Genomic DNA, 17,665 nt, shown 5'->3' on the forward strand with positions numbered 1-17,665 from the left:
TCTATTAGTCATCGAAACAAAGTACTACGCGCATTCTTCTAGGGGGATAGATTGGTAGGAAAAGACCATCGCTCGTCCCCGACCGCCACTCATAAGGAAGACAATCAATAAATACCTCATGCTCCGACTTCGTTACATAACGGTTCACCATACGTGCATGCTACAGGAATCACAAACCTCAGCACAAGTATTTCTACTAATCCACAACTACCCACTAGCATGACTCTAATATCAACATCTTTATATCGCAAAACTATTGCAAGGAATCAAACATATCATATTCAGTGATCTACAAGTTTATGTAGGATTTTATGACTAACCATGTGAATGACCAATTCCTGTCATCTCTCTAAATAGATATAAGTGAAGAAAGAGATTTTAATTCTTTCTACAAAAGATATGCCCACGCTCTAACAAATATAAGTGAAGCAAAAGAGCATTCTACAAATGGCGGTTTTCTATGTAAAGAGAAACAAGCAATCCAAACTTCAAATGATATAAGTGAAGCACATGAAGCATTCTATAAAGCCATACTCAAAAGATATAAGTGAAGTGCATAGAGAATTCTATAAATAAACCAAGGACTATCTCATACCAGCATGGTGCATAAAAGAAAAGTGAAAACTAAATGCAAAAGACGCTCCAAGATCTGCACATATCACATGAATGAAACGAATCTGAAAACATACCGATACTTGTTGAAGAAAGAGGGGATGCCTTCCGGGGCATCCCCAAGCTTAGACGCTTGAGTCTCCTTGAATATTTACTTGGGATGCCTCGGGCATCCCCAAGCTTGAGCTCTTGCCTCTCTTCCTTCTTCTCACATCGAGACCTTCTCGATCATCGAACACTTCATCCACACAAAACTTCAACAGAAAACTCGGTAAGATCCGTTAGTATAATAAAGCGAATCACTACTCTAGGTACTGTTGCAAACCAATTCATATTTTGTTTTTGCATTGTGTCTACTGTAGTATAACTTTTCCATTGCTTAATCCACTGATATAAATCGATAGTTTCATCAAAACAAGCAAACTATGCATCAAAAACAGAATCTGTCTAAAACAGAACAGTCTGTAATAATCTGAACATTCACCATACTTCTGATACTTGAAAAATTATGCCAAAATTAGGAAAAATAAAAAATTTGTATATAAAGACAGTGCAAAAAGTTTCAGAACCATTCGACGTTCCAGTAAAAAAATGAAAAATCACGCACTACAGCCAAAGTTTCTGTCCAGCACCGTACAAACCAACAAGCATTGTAAACATCCTAAAGGCAAACCTTGACACATTATTTTTATTTTTTAACTCTATAAAAGCACACAACATAAATAAATGACTCTCTAAAACTTCCGGGTTGTCTCCCTGGCAGCGCTTTCTTTAAAGCCATTAAGCTAGGCATAAAGTGCTCAAGTAATGGATCCACCTGGATCCCAAAGTATATCAAAGCCAATTTTAATTAACAATGATTTAGAATTTAGTAGTGAGCACAAAGCAACATATATCAAGCAATGACAAAGTCTAACTCTCTTCCTATGCATCGGCATGTCATAAAAGAACAATTCATGCACACAAAGTAAAGGTCAATGCATAGTATAAACAGTTTCTTGCAATTTTATCGTGTTGGAAACATAGAGAGGTGGAGATATAGTTCCTCTCTAATAATAATTGCAAGTAGGAGCAGCAAGCACATGCATATTATATTCATCAAAATCATCATGTGCAACGGTATAAGGCAACCCATCAATATAATCCTTAATAAGTGCAAACTTCTCCGATATAGTGTGGCTGGGAGAATTCAAAAAGATAATAGGACTATCATGCGTGGGTGCAATAGCAACAATTTCATGTTTAACATAAGGAACTATAGCAAGTTCATCTCCATAAGCATCATTCATATTGGCATCTTGGCCACAAGCATAGCAAGCATCATCAAAAAGGGATATTTCAAGAGAATCAACGGGATCATAACAATCATCATAGCATTCATCCTTCGGTAAGCACGAAGGGAAATTAAACAATGTATAAGTTGAAGAGTTACTCTCATTAGAAGGTGGGAACGGGTAGCTAATCCGCTCTTCCTCCTTTTGTTCTTCGCTCTCCTCATCATCTTTTTCATCCAATGAGCTCACAGTTTCATCAATTTCTTCTTCCATAGACTCCTGCAAAATATTAGTCTCTTCTTGGACAGCGGAGACTTTCTCAATAAATGCATCAATATAGGAATTGTATTCATAATTCTCATAGCAATATTTCAATATGGAAAAAATTTCAGGCCTATAAACATCATCATCAAGAGCTTCATACTTTTCAAACAAAGATTCAATTTCATAAGCACCCTTAAAAGCAACAAATTCTTCTATTTGTTCCACATCATAGTAAACATATATACCATTAGCATAAGAAGCTAAGGTTTTATTATCATTAAATTTGCATAAAAGGGGAAGGTGTGGAGACTTCATCCTAGAGCAACAAGTATAATCATAACTCAAGCATACTTGCCGAGCATACCACTTCAATATATAAATTTGATCCCATAATAGTTTCCCTTTTTGTGTCAAGCGATAATCCCTAAAGTATTCACGTTGATCCAACGTTACTCCCATTACCAATTGAATGGGGTTTTCTCTGGATTATCAAAGTAGTACATAATATCTGTCACATAACGAGCATCGAGGGTTTTAGGAGGTTCCTCATCTCCATGAGTAGCAAGTACACCTAATTTTTTGGTATTTCGTGTTCCATATCCATAACTAAAGATAAAGAACAACTAAGAACAGCAAATAAAAATTACTTAGTGATAAAGCAAACAAGCACACACGAGAATATTCACCCCACGCTATTGCTCCCCGGCAACGGCGCCAGAAAAAGGTCTTGATAACCCACAAGTATAGGGGATCAATTGTAGCCTCTTTCGATAAGTAAGAGTGTCGAACCCAATAAGGAGCTAAAGGTAGAACAAATATTCCCTCAAGTTCTATCGACCACCGATACAACTCTACGCACGCTTAACGTTCGCTTTACCTAGAACAAGTATGAAACTAGAAGTACTTTGTAGGTGTTTTTGGATAGGTTTGCAAGAAAATAAAGATAGCGTAAATAAAAAGCTAGGGGCTGTTTAGATAAAGACACAACTAAAGTAAATATAGCGAGTGTGGAAAAGTGGTGGTAGGAGTGGTGAAATTGTCCCTTAGCAATTGACTACTTTACTAGACCGATAGCAAGTTTTATGTGGGAGAGGCTACTGCTAGCATGTCATCCCTTACTTGGAATTCTATGCACTTATGATTGGAACTATTAGCAAGCATCTGCAACTACTAAGGTTCATTAAGGTAAAACCCAACCATAGCATTAAGATATATTGGTCCCCCTTCAATCCCGTATGTATCAATTTCTATGCTAGGTTGAAGCTTCTGTAACTCTTGCCCTCCAATACATAGTCCTATCAACATACAACTAACCCTATGGTGTGATCCACGCGCGCGCTCATATGATGGGCACCAAAGGACAGCAACATAACCACAAGCAAATTAAATCAATCATAGCAATTCATCAACCACCAATAGGACAACGAAAATCTACTCAGACATCATAGGATGGCAACACATCATTGGATAATAATATGAAGCATAAAGCACCATGTTCAAGTAGAGGGTACAGCGGGTTGCGGAAGAGTGGACCGCTGTAGATAGAGGGGGGAAGGTGATGGTGTAGGAAATATGCCCTAGAGGCAATAATAAAATGGTTATTATTGTATTTCCTTGTTCATGATAATTTTCTATTGTTCATGCTATAATTGTATTAACTAGAAACCGTAATACATGTGTGAATACATAGACCACAACATGTCCCTAGTAAGCCTCTAGTTGACTAGCTCGTTGATCAATAGATGGTTATGGTTTCCTGACCATGGACATTGGATGTCATTGATAACGGGATCACATCATTAGGAGAATGATGTGATGGACAAGACCCAATCGTAAGCATAGCACAAGATCGTGTAGTTCGTTTGCTAAGCGCTTTTCTAATGTCAAGTATCGTTTCCTTAGACCATGAGATTGTGCAACTCCTGGATACCCTAGGAATGCTTTGGGTGTACCAAACGTCACAACGTAACTGGGTGGCTATAAAGGTGCACTACAAGTATCTCCGAAAGTGTCTGTTGGGTTGGCACGAATCGAGACTGGGATTTGTCACTCCGTATGACGGAGAGGTATCTCTGGGCCCACTCGGTAATGCATCATCATAATGAGCTCAATGTGACTAATGAGTTAGCCACGGGATCATGCGTTACGGAACGAGTAAAGAGACTTGCCGGTAACGAGATTGAACAAGGTATAGGGATACCGACGATCGAAAGTAACATACCGATAGACAAAGGGAATTGTATACGTGATTGATTGAATCCCCGACATTGTGGTTCATCCGATGAGATCATCGTGGAACATGTGGGAGCCAATATGGGTATCCAGATCCCGCTATTGGTTATTGGCCGGAGAGGTGTCTCGGTCATGTCTGCATGGTTCCCGAACCCGTAGGGTCTACACACTTAAGGTTCGGTGACGCTAGAGTTGTTATGGGAAATAGTATGTGGTTACCGAAGGTTGTTCGGAGTCCCGGATGAGATCCCGGACGTGACGAGGAACTCCGGAGTGGTCCGGAGGTGAAGATCGATATATTGGACGAAGGGTATTGGAGTCCGGAATTGTTCTGGGAGTACCGGGTGACGACCAGCATGACCGAAAGGTGTTTCGGAGGCCCCGGCAAGCGTTGGGGGCCCTTATGGGCCAAGGGGGGGGCACACCAGCCCACTAAGGGGCTGTGCGCCCCTCCCAACCCCTCTCATGTAACGTGGAGAGGTGGGGGCGCCTCCCCTAGGGCAGCCACCCCTCCCGGCTTTGGGGGCAAGTTTCCCAGGGGTGGGGGCGCCCAAACCCATCTAGGGTTTCCCCTGTGGCCGCCGCCCCTCCCCTAGGGAACCCTAGGGTGCCTCCTGCACCCCCCTTCCCCCTATATATAGTGAGGGAGAGAGAGGGCAGCAGCAACCCTTGCCTGGCGCAGCCCTCTTCTCCTCTGTAGTGCTTAGCGAAGCTCTGCCAGAGAACCACGAGCTCCATTGCCACCATGTCGTCGTGCTGCTGGAGTTCTTCCTCAACTTCTCCTCTTCCCTTGCTGGATCAACAAGGAGGAGACGTCCCCGGGCTGTACGTGTGTTGAACTTGGAGGCGCCGTCCGTTCGGCGCTAGATCGGATCTTCCGCGATTTGAATCGCCGCGAGTACGACTCCATCAACCGCGTTCTTGTAACGCTTCCGCTTAGCGATCTTCAAGGGTATGAAGATACACTCAATCTCTCTCGTTGCTAGAATCTCCTAGATTGATCTTGGTGACACGTAGGAAAATTTTGAATTATTACTACGTTCCCCAACAGTGGCATCATGAGCTAGGTCTATGCGTAGATTCTATGCACGAGTAGAACACAAGTAGTTGTGGGCGTTGGTTTGTTCAATATGCTTACCGTTACTAGTCTTATCTTGATTCGGCGGCATTGTGGGATGAAGCGGCCCGGACCGACCTTACACGTACACTTACGTGAGACAGGTTCCACCGACTGACATGCACTTGATGCATAAGGTGGCTAGCGGGTGTCTGTCTCTCCCACTTTAGTCGGATCGGATTCGATGAAGAGGGTCCTTATGAAGGGTAAATAGCAATTGGCATATCACCGTTGTGGCTTTTGCGTAGGTAAGAAACGTTCTTGCTAGAAACCCATAGCAGCCACGTAAAACATGCAACAACAATTAGAGGACGTCTAACTTGTTTTTGCAGGGTATGCTATGTGATGTGATATGGCCAAAAGGATGTGATGAATTATATATATGTGATGTATGAGATTGATCATGTTCTTGTAATAGGAATCACGACTTGCATGTCGATGAGTATGACAACCGGCAGGAGCCATAGGAGTTGTCTTAATTTATTGTATGACCTGCGTGTCAATGAAAAACGCCATGTAATTACTTTACTTTATTGCTAACCGTTAGCCATAGTAGTAGAAGTAATAGTTGGCGAGACAACTTCATGAAGACACGATGATGGAGATCATGATGATGGAGATCATGGTGTCATGCCGGTGACGAAGGTGATCATGCCGCGCCTCGAAGATGGAGATCAAAAGGCGCAAGATGATATTGGCCATATCATGTCACTTTATGATTTGCATGTGATGTTTGTCATGTTTACATCTTATTTGCTTAGAACGACGGTAGCATAAATAAGATGATCCCTCACTAAAATTTCAAGAGATGTGTTCCCCCTAACTGTGCACCGTTGCGAAGGTTCGTTGTTTCGAAGCACCACGTGATGATCGGGTGTGATAGATTCTAACGTTCGCATACAACGGGTGTAAGCCAGATTTACACATGCGAAACACTTAGGTTGACTTGACGAGCCTAGCATGTACAGACATGGCCTCGGAACACAAGAGACCGAAAGGTCGAACATGAGTCGTATAGTAGATACGATCAACATGGAGATGTTCACCGTTGATGACTAGTCCGTCTCACGTGATGATCGGACACGGTCTAGTCGATTCGGATCATGTATCACTTAGATGACTAGAGGGATGTCTATCTAAGTGGGAGTTCATTAAATAATCAGATGAACTTAATTATCATGAACATAGTCAAAAGGTCTTTGCAAATTATGTCGTAGCTTACGCTTTGGTTCTACTGTTTAAGATATGTTCCTAGAGAAAATTTAGTTGAAAGTTGATAGTAGAAATTATGCGGACTGGGTCCGTAAACTGAGGATTATCCTCATTGCTGCGCAGAAGGCTTATGTCCTTAATGCACCGCTCGGTGTGCTGAACCTCGAGCGTCGTCTGTGGATGTTGCGAACATCTGACATACACGTTTTGATGACTACGTGATAGTTCAGTGCGTAATGCTAACGGTTTAGAATTGAGGCGCCAAAGACGTTTTTGAAACGTCGCAGAACATATGAGATGTTCCAAAGACTGAAATTGGGATTTCAGACTAGTGCCCACGTCAAGAGGTATGAGACCTCTGACAAGTTTCTTAAGCCTGCAAACTAAGGGAGAAAAGCTCAATCGTTGAGCATGTGCTCAGATTGTCTGAGTACTACAATCGCTTGAATCGAGTGGGAGTTAATCTTCCAGATGAGATAGTGATGGTTCTCCATAGTCACTGCCACCAAGCTATTAGAGCTTCGTGATGAACTATAACATATCAGGGATAGACATGATGATCCTTGAGCAACTCGCGATGTTTGACACCGCGAAAGTAGAAATCAAGTAGGAGCATCAATTGTTGATGGTTAGTAAAACCACTAGTTTCAAGAAGGGCAAGGGAAAGAAGGGATACTTCATGAAACGGCAAATCAGTTGCTGCTCTAGTGAAGAAACCCAAGGTTGAACCCAAACCCGAGACTAAGTGCTTCTGTAATGAGGGGAACGGTCACTGAAGCAGAACTACCCTAGATACTTGGTAGATGAGAAGGCAGGCAAGGTCGACAGAAGTATATTGGATATACATTATATTAATGTGTACTTTACTAGTACTCCTAGTAGCACCAGGGTATTAGATACCGGTTCGGTTGCTAAGTGTTGGTAACTCGAAATAAAAGGCTACGGAATAAACGAGACTAGCTAAAGGTGAGATGACGATATGTGTTGGAAGTGTTTCCAAGGTTGATGTGATCAAGCATCGCATGCTCCCTCTACCATCGAGATTGGTGTTAAACCTAAATAATTGTTATTTGGTGTTTGCGTTGAGCATAGACATGATTGGATTATGTTTATCGCAATACGGTTATTCATTTAAGGAGAATAATGGTTACTCTGTTATTTGAATAATACCTTCAATGGTCTTGCACCTAAAATGAATGGTTTATTGAATCTCGATCGTAGTGATACACATGTTCATGCCAAAAGATATAAGATAGTAATGATAGTACCACATACTTGTGGCACTGCCATTTGAGTCATATTGGTATAAAACGCATGAAGAAGCTCCATGTTGATGGATCTTTGGACTCACTCGTTTTTGAAAAGATTGAGACATGCGAACCATGTCTATTGGTAGATATGCATGAAGAAACTCCATACAGATGGATCGTTTGGACTCACTTGATTTTGAATCACTTGAGACATGCAAATCATAACACATGGGCAAGATGACTGAAAGGCCTCGTTTTCAGTAAGATGGAACAAGAAAGCAACTTGTTGGAAGTAATACATTTTGATGTGTGCAGTCCAATGAGTGCTGAGGCACGCAGTGGATATCGTTATGTTCTTACTTCACAGATGATTTGAGTAGATGCTGAGTATATTTACTTGATGAAACACAAGTCTGAATTATTGAAAGGTTCAAGTAATTTCAGAGTGAAGTTGAAGATCGTCGTGACAAGAGGATAAAATGTCTATGATATGATCATAGAGATGAATATCTGAGTTACGAGTTTGGCACACAATTAAGACATTGTGGAAATTGTTTCACAACTAATACCGCCTGGAACACCATAGTGTGATGGTGTGTCCGAACATCATAACTGCACCCTATTGGATATGGTGCATACCATGATGTCTCTTATCGAATTACCACTATCGTTTATGGGTTAGGCATTAGAGACAACCGCATTCACTTTAAATAGGGCACCACGCAATTCCGTTGAGACGACACCGTATGAACTATGGTTTAGAGAAACCTAAGCTGTCGTTTCTTAAAAGTTTGGGGCTGCGACGCTTATGTGAAAAAGTTTCAGGCTGATAAGCTCGAACCCAAAGCGGATAAATGCATCTTCATAGAATACCCAAAACAGTTGGGTATACCTCCTATTTCAGATCTGGAAGCAAAAGTGATTGTTTCTAGAAACGGGTCCTTTCTCGAGGAAAAGTTTCTCTCGAAAGAATTGAGTGGGAGGATGGTGGAGACTTGATGAGGTTATTGAACCGTCACTTCAACTAGTGTGTAGCAGGGCACAGGAAGTTGTTCCTGTGGCACCTACACCAATTGAAGTGGAAGCTTATGATAGTGATCATGAAACTTCGGATCAAGTCACTACCAAACCTCGTAGGTCGACAAGGATGCGTACTACTTCAGAGTGGTACGTAATCCTGTCTTGGAAGTCATGTTGCTAGACAACAATGAACCTACGAGCTATGGAGAAGCGATGGTGGGCCCAGATTCCGACGAATGGCTCGAGGCCATAAAATCCGAGAGAGGATCCATGTATAAAAACAAAGTATAGACTTTGGAAGAACTACTTGATGGTCGTAAGGCTGTTGGGTGCAGATGGATTTTAAAAGGAAGACGGACAATGATGGTAAGTGTCACCATTAAGAAAGCTCGACTTGTCGTTAAGATGTTTTCCGACAAGTTCAAGGAGTTGACTACGATGAGACTTTCTCACTCGTAGCGATGCTAAGAGTCTGTTGGAATTATATTAGCAGTTACTGCATTATTTATGAAATCTTGCAGATAGGATGTCAAAAACATTGTTTCCTCGACGATTTTCTTGAGGAAAGGTTGTATGTGATACAACCAGAAGGTTTTGTCAATCCTGAAAGATGCTAACAAGTATGCAAAGCTCCAGCAATCCTTCTAAGGACTGGAGTAAGCATCTCGGAGTTGGAATGTACGCTTTGATGAGATGATCAAAGATTTTGGGTTTTTACAAAGTTTATGAGAAACTTGTATTTCCAAAGAAGTGAGTGGGAGCACTATAGAATTTTTGATGAGTATATGTTGTTAACATATTGTTGATCAGAAATGATGTAGAATTTCTGGAAAGCATACAGGGTTATTTGAAAAGTGTTTTTCAATGGAAAACCTGGATTAAGCTACTTGAACATTGAGCATCAAGATCTATAAGGATAGATCAAAAACGCTTAATAGTACTTTCAAATGAATACATACCGTGACAAGATTTTGAAGGAGTTCAAAATAGATCAGCAAAGAAGGAGTTCTTGGCTGTGTTACAAGGTGTGAGTATTGAGTAAGACTCAAGACCTGACCACGGCAGAAGAGAGAGAAAGGACGAAGGTCGTCCCCTATGCTTTAGACGTAGGCTCTACAGTATGCTATGTTGTGTACCGCACCTGAAGTGTGCCTTGCCATGAGTTAGTCAAGGGGTACAAGAGTGATCCAGGAATGGATCACATGACAGCGGTCGAACTTATCCTTAGTAACTAGTGGACTAAGGAATTTTCTCGATTATGGAGGTGGTAAAAGAGTTCGTCGTAAAGGGTTACGTCGATGCAAACTTTGACACTAATCCGGATGACTCTGAGTAGTAAACCGGATTCGTATAGTAGAGCAGTTATTTGGAATAGCTCCAAGTAGCGCGTGGTAGCTGCATCTACAAGATGACATAGAGATTTGTAAAGCACACACGGATCTGAAAGGATCAGACCCGTTGACTAATAACCTCTCTCACAAGGGAAATATGAACAAACCCCATGGGTGTTGGATTCATTACAATCACATAGTGATGTGAACTAGATTATTGACTCTAGTGCAAGTGGGAGACTGTTGGAAATATGCCCTAGAGGCAATAATAAAATGGTTATTATTGTATTTCCTTGTTCATGATAATTGTCTATTGTTCATGCTATAATTGTATTAACTGGAAACCGTAATACATGTGTGAATACATAGACCACAACATGTCCCTAGTAAGCCTCTAGTTGACTAGCTCGTTGATCAATAGATGGTTATGGTTTCCTGACCATGGACATTGGATGTCATTGATAACGGGATCACATCATTAGGAGAATGATGTGATGGACAAGACCCAATCCTAAGCATAGCACAAGATCGTGTAGTTCGTTTGCTAAGAGCTTTTCTAATGTCAAGTATCATTTCCTTAGACCATGAGATTGTGCAACTCCCGGATACCGTAGGAATGCTTTGGGTGTACCAAACGTCACAACGTAACTGGGTGGCTATAAAGGTGCACTACAGGTATCTCCGAAAGTGTCTGTTGGGTTGGCACGAATCGAGACTGGGATTTGTCACTCCGTATGACGGAGAGGTATCTCTGGGCCCACTCGGTAATGCATCATCATAATGAGCTCAATGTGACTAATGAGTTAGCCACGGGATCATGCGTTACGGAACGAGTAAAGAGACTTGCCGGTAACGAGATTGAACGAGGTATTGGGATACCGACGATCGAATCTCGGGCAAGTAACATACCGATAGACAAAGGGAATTGTATACGGGATTGATTGAATCCCCGACATCGTGGTTCATCCGATGAGATCATCGTGGAACATGTGGGAGCCAATATGGGTATCCAGATCCCGCTATTGGTTATTGGCCGGAGAGGTGTCTCGGTCATGTCTGCATGGTTCCCGAACCCGTAGGGTCTACACACTTAAGGTTCGGTGACGCTAGAGTTGTTATGGGAAATAGTATGTGGTTACCGAAGGTTGTTCGGAGTCCCGGATGAGATCCCGGACGTGACGAGGAACTCCGGAGTGGTCCGGAGGTGAAGATCGATATATTGGACGAAGGGTATTGGAGTCCGGAATTGTTCTGGGAGTACCGGGTGACGACCAGCGTGACCGAAAGGTGTTTCGGAGGCCCCGGCAAGCGTTGGGGGGCCTTATGGGCCAAGGGGAGGGGGCACACCAGCCCACTAAGGGGCTGTGCGCCCCTCCCAACCCCTCTCACGTAACGTGGAGAGGTGGGGGCGCCTCCCCTAGGGCAGCCACCCCTCCCGGCTTTGGGGGCAAGTTTCCCAAGGGTGGGGGCGCCCAAACCCATCTAGGGTTTCCCCTGTGGCCGCCGCCCCTCCCCTAGGGAACCCTAGGGCGCCTCCTCCACCCCCCTTCCCCCTATATATAGTGAGGGAGAGAGAGGGCAGCAGCAACCCTTGCCTGGCGCAGCCCTCTCCTCCTCCAACTCCTCCTCCTCCGTAGTGCTTAGCGAAGCTCTACCGGAGAACCGCGAGCTCCATTGCCACCATGCCGTCGTGCTGCTGGAGTTCTTCCTCAACTTCTCCTCTCCCCTTGCTGGATCAAGAAGGAGGAGACGTCCCCGGGCTGTACGTGTGTTGAACACGGAGGCGCCGTCCGTTCGGCGCTAGATCGGATCTTCCGCGATTTGAATCGCCGCGAGTACGACTCCATCAACCGCGTTCTTGTAACGCTTCCGCTTAGCGATCTTCAAGGGTATGAAGATACACTCCCTCTCTCTCGTTGCTAGCATCTCCTATATTGATCTTGGTGACATGTAGGAAAATTTTGAATTATTACTACGTTCCCCAACAGATGGAGATGTTGGTGAAGATGGCGGAGGTGTTGGTGTAGATCGCGGTGATGATGATGGCCCCCGGCGGTGTTCCGGCACCACCGGAAGCGAGGGGGAGAGAGCCCCCCTCCTCCTTCTTCTTCCTTGACCTTCTCCCTAGCTGGGAGAAGGGTTTCCCCTCTGGTCCTTGGCCTCCATGGCGTGGGAGGGGCGAGAGCCCCTCCGAGATTGGATCTGTCTCTCTGTCTCTCTCTGTTTCTACGCTCTCCTCTGCTGCCCTTTCACCGTTTCGTATATATATGGAGATCCGTAACTCCGATTGGACTGAAACCTTCGCCGTGATTTTTTTTCCTGAAAATTAGCTTTCTTGCGGCCGAAGAAGGGCATCAACCGTCTTGCGGGTGGCCCACGAGGGTCAGGGGCGCGCCCCCCTACCTCGTGGCCACCTCGGGCACCGTCTCGCGTTGATTCTTCTTCCGGAATTTTCAAAATATTCCAAAAATATTCTCCGTCCGTTTTTATCCCGTTTGGATTCCGTTTGATATGGGGTTTCTACGAAACATAAAACATGCAACAAACAGGAACTGGCACTGGGCACTGGATCAATATGTTAGTCCCAAAAATAGTATAAAAAGTTGCCAAAAAGTATATGAAAGTTGTATAATATTAGCATGGAACAATAAAAAATTATAGATACGACGGAGACGTATCACCCACCAGGGCCCGCCTGGGCCTCCTAGCGCGCCTTGGTGGGTTGTCCCCTCCTCGGGACTCCCCCCAGGCGCAACCAGGGCCCAGTATCTTCCTTCTGGTCCATAAAAAATCTTCGTAAAGTTTCGGGGCATTTGGGCTCCGTTTGATATTGATTTCCTGTGATGTAAAAACATGAAAAAAAAACAGCAACTGGCACTTGGCACTATGTCAATAGGTTAGTACCAAAAAATGATATAAAATGACTATAAAATTATTATAAAACATCCAAGATTGATAATAAAACAACATGGAACAAACAAAAATTATAGATACGTTGGAGACGTATCACACGTCCGGCTGGATAGCAATTTTCTGTCTAGGCACTAACCGGGTAGGCCACCCGGATGTTTGGGGGCGGATATGAAGGATCCGAATGTAGATGCTCTTAGTAAGCGATGTTTTTTGACACTTTGGTCGAACTTCTAAAATTTTGACTTCCAATATCCACTTTTGCAGCAAACACACCTGAAGTGCTTTAACTTACTCCTGGTATACATTCAGTTTGTGTATGTCTAAGAATAGGGTGTTGCTAGGCGTCGGCCGACCAGCGCAAAGCCTAGATCAATCGCACGTGTGCCGGTCAATGGGACCAATTAGAACCATTCTATTTGTATCCCTACGCCATCCTTCACCCCACCACTTTGTTTGCAAAACAGAGAGAGAATGAGGAGTGCAACTTGAGTCGCGCGAGCCACCGCCTCCTGCAACCCTTCAAAAAAACGTTGTTCCCCTTCACTGCGAAGTCGATGGACTGTTCGTAGCTACCGGGACGGTGCCATAGTCGGCCGCAGTAACTGTCGACCCAGCCTCAGCATAAATATATGTTTTATTATAATGAATACAACAATATGAAATTTGGCATAACTTATACTAAACTAAGCTCTTTACGGGATTTTTTTTCCCAATACAATCATTGCAGTTATGCATACTTGAGTGTGTAAATTCAAATAAGATGTTACAGGAAGCATGAACGAAGCTATTGGAGTCTTGATAATACTACCTCTGTCCTGGTTTATTTGTCCCTTCCATATTTTCCGCCAAACTTTGATCACAGATTTAACTTTAAAAATATTAATGCATGTCATCAAAAATTATATCATTGGATTCGAATCTGACCATAGCTTTTGATAACATTATTTTTGCTATGTATAACTTATATTTTATTAGTTAAAATTATGGTCAAAACATGACCCTAAATACTAGGGGGGCTAATAAACCAGGACGGAGGTAGTAGTTAGATAAAAATAACTATAAATACATGAATCAAGGAAACATCAACTTAGGAAGGACAATTCAAATAAACCAAGAGAAATATAAAACATTACCAAATAACACTACACGGAGAAAGGATTGACCCATAGAGAAATAGGAGGATCTAAATAAAGCATATTAGTCTGGAAATCAATATCGTGTCAGTGATTCAACATCAAGTTATTTGTTATCTAAAATTTGCACAAACAGTTAGTAAAAATGTGTTTGCTCAATTATTTCAAGTTAGTGCACCAAAAAGTAATGAACTATTCTAATGTAAGACCGCGTCTTAATGGCTTAAGTTATACATGATGAGCCTATGCATGCAGAAATGAGCAGTTCATCCTAAAGTAACCTATTCTTTTACAAACGAATATAGAAACCTTATATGCAACCTACATGTCACAAACAACCAGTCATTTTAAATACATGTTGTGCTAAATCCACTACTTCTACTTCACTTGTGCTACATGAGCTAACAACTCCTCATATCCAATATTTTCTAGTTGAACAACATTGACAATGGACGCTATTCTCGAATTCAAATAGGTGGATAGAATACATTAAATGTTTATGTAGCCCCAAGTGTGTTTCTGATAATTAATGAAAATCCATATCGACAAATGTTTTCATTAACTTGTATATGAAGGAATGTTCCATATTTAATGCACTAATAATATTGGATGGATTTGAGGATGGATGTTGGTTCTTGCTACTCCTAGCATTTCCACTAGTCAGCACTTTTGGTCCCCAAGTGACTTGGTTGTTATTGCGAAAATATTTATCAGTTCAAACACCAATGGAAACCTTGAACACTCGTGTGTTGGCTTCCCGTGAGTAACTAAATGTTAGTGGTAACAAAACAAATCACTAAGGAACAATCATTGCATGTTCATTGTAACACAAATGCCACTGTGGGTCATGCCCTACTTGTTAGTGATGATAGATCACGGAAATAAGTTGATATATAACTCATTGGGCGAAAACTAACTAGCGCCACCACCCCCTATGCTCGCACCTCAGCATCATCGATATGTCACACATTACCTAGAAGCTCCCCAAGTGGAAGTGAGCATGCGCTTATCGAACTCAATCTTGTTGTCTCAAGGTTCTCTTCACTTCTTAGTCGATTTATCTATTGAACCAAATGTCTCGATGCTTATCTAGACCTATATAATATTCCCAATATTTATCCAATATCCTTCATATACCAACGTATGGAACGTTCCTTTATATAATTCATGATTTTTTTCCTTCGTCGGAATTATCATTAATTATTAAATCACAATGCATATCTTAATCTTGATGGTTTTCATCCATCCATCCAATATTATTCATAAATAGAACTCAATGAAAATAGTTAGTCCATATAAATTATTGTTAGTTACCAAAACACACTTGGAGGCTACATGCTATTTAAGTATCTACTCCCTTGCTTTAGCCACGTCGAACTAAACCTTGTGCAACAGTTAGGAATTCAATTTTTTAATGGGCCTCATGCACGCATGGTTCATCTGATGTTGTCTTGAATTATAATATATTTGTAGCAAATAATTAACGTAGACGGGTAACTATTCCTCAACATACTTAAGGAAACTTTGCACTAATTAAGAGGACATGTGCTGAGATTATTTTATAAGAATGCACCCGGCTTCTATCTGATGGGTGGAGAGACAAACCAATACCTTCCCTACCGTTCAATAACATGTAAGTGCGTTGATATGGGATGTCCCTACTTTGCAACAAGAAAATGATAGTTGCAATGCATTATTTCATGCCACACAATTGCGGTATTGTCCAGCATAATTCAGACCATTAAAAAAATGTTGCAACATTTCCAAACCGTGTATGCAGCATTGGCCACGCTGATGATGAATCTATCACGATGGAGCCCTCTATTACTTGATTTGGCAAGCTCAGATCATCCACTCTGTGGAAACATCTTCCGCGAGCTCAGCGACACCAAGAAGCCCCATGTCAAGCTCAAATCAAACTCCGCCATAAGGTCATGGTAGCGATCTCTCTAACTTCCATCTAGAGGAGTCTATAGAGGGCGAGAGTTAGGATGAGAGGAGGGGTTGCACTCAATGGAGTAGAAGTGCAAGTGCATATTGTTCCACCTAAGTTGGTTCTATGATTAGTGACAAACCAATCAAGAGACTGGTGTGTGCACTAAGTGTGATTAGGTACATGCTCCTATAAGAAGTGTCTTAGCAAGGAAAGATCTCTTACAATGTTCTAAGGCAAAAGGCCTTGAAGCTTAGCAAAAAAATCTAGATCTTGTGGTGGTAATTAACCATAATTTAGTTTGGGTGTGCTGTATTATGAAGGAGCTTTGTGTTTCAAAATTTAGTGAGAGAATTTGCTAATTCTCAACAAGGATCCAATTCTCAAATCCAAAGAGTCCGCAAAAACTTCCATTGTTTCTCACGAAATGCAGATAGGGTCGGTGATGATATCAGGCCGCCAGAGTTTAATTAAGTACTCCCTCCCATACAAAACAAGGGTCGTGGTTTTAGTTCAAAGGAGTAACAAGTTAGAAGGAGGTTGGACCCTTTCTATCATCAAAATGCATATAACCACACTTGAGTTCCTTCTTGCTTCAAGTTGGTCCCTGTGAGATAAGTTGGAGTTAGCTAGTCGAACCATGTTTGGACGATGTGATTTAAATTTAAGCAAGACAATTCACGCAAATAATCGAATACAATGCATTTAACAAGAATATCATATTTAGCGTCTAAGGCACCGAATACAATAGAACTCGTGCGAAACGCACACCATTCTCACCATTATGGGCTGGCCCATGTAGGTTTCCCTTCACCGGTATTGGAAAGCTTCTAGTTGGCTTTTTATTCATCTTTTTCTCTTCTGTATTTTTTTGTCGCTTTGACTCGATTTTGCCCCAGTTTTTTTCTTTCTATTTTCAACTTTTATTTTAAATAAAATCAAGAGTAAATTGAATTTAAAAACATGTTTAAAATGCATGATCATTTTTCAAATCTGTATTAACATACCTCAACATTTATTAAATTTATGAAATATTTCAAGTAGTTTTTAAACATTTTTAAAACCAAAAATTCCAAATTCCGTAAAATTTTAAATTTGTGACATTTTTTTAATTCACAAGCAGTTTCCAATTTTACGAACATTTTTTCGAACTACTAAACATTTTTAAAATTCATGAACTTTTTAAAAGAATGAAACATTTGTTTTAAATTTACAATTGTACAAAAAAATGAGAATGCTTTAGTAAGAATTTTCTAAAATAAAAAAGCAGCATAAGACATGGGCTGAAAAGCCAACCATAAAAGAAAATCGCTAGCTCACAAGTTTTTTTAGACAAACTCACAAATCTTTTATTACATCGTCACAATGTTTACA

Source organism: Triticum aestivum, chromosome 2D (assembly GCF_018294505.1).
Source record: "Triticum aestivum cultivar Chinese Spring chromosome 2D, IWGSC CS RefSeq v2.1, whole genome shotgun sequence".
Taxonomy (NCBI): Eukaryota; Viridiplantae; Streptophyta; class Magnoliopsida; order Poales; family Poaceae; genus Triticum; species Triticum aestivum.